Here is a 1,733-nt window from a genome sequence, read left to right on the forward strand (position 1 = left end):
ATATCATCCCTATTTTTGGACTGCTGTCAGTCTTCCTAAGTCTATGTTTACTCCCTAAGTATATGTCCTCAAATTTCTTATCATTCTTCTGGCCAAAAGCACCCATCGACTTCCATTATTCTTGGGAGAAAAGGAAAGTTCTTTTTTTAATTTTTTTCTCGATACAAGTTTATTCAAAACAAAATAATGCCCTCCAACTTCACTAATGTGGCTGAACACATAGATGACCAAATCTTCCTCTAAACTGGAATTTGGTTGCCGCCCCAGCCCCAGCCTCTGCTTTCTTATCAGCACCAGGGGGCATAGCATTCTGTCTGTAGGTGTCTCTCTTGGCTTCCCCTCTTGTGGGTCTTGCAGGATGTTCACCCTCCAAACCTTTGGGCCGAGGCCTGCTAGTTTCTTATCAGTTAAGGCGCAGAGTGCAGGCACAATCTCAGGTGGCAGATGAAGGTAATCATGGAGATATTTTTACTGGATGCCCTCGTTGGTAAGGTAGAAAGTCTCTGGGCAAACTTCCTTCACATAGCCTTGAGACTTGAAAAACTGTATGGCCTTCATGACGTGAAGGTTGGGCACATTCTTATCTGCCTGCTCTGGGTGCTTGGCCATGTGAATATTCTTGGCTACCATTATTTTCTCCTTAAAAAGGAGTTCATAAATGGCAATCCGATTCTTCTTAGGCATCAACATGTGGAGGCTTCAGGTTCCAAGGCCAAGACTGGAAAGGCAAAAGGAAAGTTCTTAACTTGTCCTACAAAATTAGGATCTGCTTCTTGCTTAACCTTTCCAACTTCCCAATTTTTCTTCACTTTCTTACTGGAGTCCATGGCACTATTAGTCATAAGTTCTGTTTCTGTAGTTTTGCCATCCCCTTTCCCAGCAGAGGGGCCTCACACATTGCTGTTTTCTCCATGTAGAACACCTTCACTGCCTTCCCATCTGGCTATAATCAGTTCATCTGAATTCTCAGTTCTTAGCTTACTTGTTGAAAGCAGTTCTGATGGTCAAGTTCTTTCTGGTCCTGCTATACCCTCCCAGAGCACCATTTCCTGCTTCCTAGCACTTACTCCATTCATAATTACATATGTAAGTAGCTCCTTGTCAGTGTCCATGTAAGCTCCATGAGGATACAGCCACCATAAATAATGGCTATACTGATTTGATTTCTACCAACAGTGGATGAGAGTTTCCCTTTCTGTGTATCCTCACCAGTATTTGATGGTAGCCATTTGACTAGGGGGAAATGCTATCCCATTGTGATTTAAATTTTTTTTTAGTTGTAAATGGACACAATACCTTTATTTAATTTTTTTTTTTAGTTCCCAGATATTAGAAAAAACATATAGCCCTTGACTTCCTCAGTTTGGCTTATTTCGCTTAACATATGTTCTGAAATTCCATTCATTTTCCTGCAAATGACATAATTTCATTCTTCTTTGAGGATGAATAAAACTTCATGGTGTATATATGCAACATTTTCTTTATCCATTCATCTGTTGATGGACACCTGGACAGGTTCCATATTTTGGCTATTGTGAATTGTGCTGCTATCAACTTGGTTATGCATGTTGTTGAGAGCCACAGCCAAAGGGGCCCCAGCAAACTTCCAGCTGCCAGCAAACTTCCAGCTGCCGGCTGATGATTGGCTCACAGCAGCCCCAGCAACATCTAGCTGATTGGCTCCTCTGCGGTGATGTTCATTGGGCTGTTTCCCTGCCCTTCAGACTGCCAGC

At 42.3% G+C, this 1,733-nt stretch overlaps 1 pseudogene across 1 annotated transcript; it reads right to left on the minus strand.

Moving 5' to 3' along the window:
- Positions 1–202: 202 nt before the first annotated feature.
- Positions 203–690, minus strand: LOC308631660 (small ribosomal subunit protein eS10-like; annotated as a pseudogene). The gene has a single exon. The product of its transcript is annotated as a small ribosomal subunit protein eS10-like (transcript).
- Positions 691–1,733: the final 1,043 nt, after the last annotated feature.

Source organism: Spermophilus citellus, assembly GCF_964194105.1.
Source record: "Spermophilus citellus genome assembly, chromosome: 12".
Taxonomy (NCBI): Eukaryota; Metazoa; Chordata; class Mammalia; order Rodentia; family Sciuridae; genus Spermophilus; species Spermophilus citellus.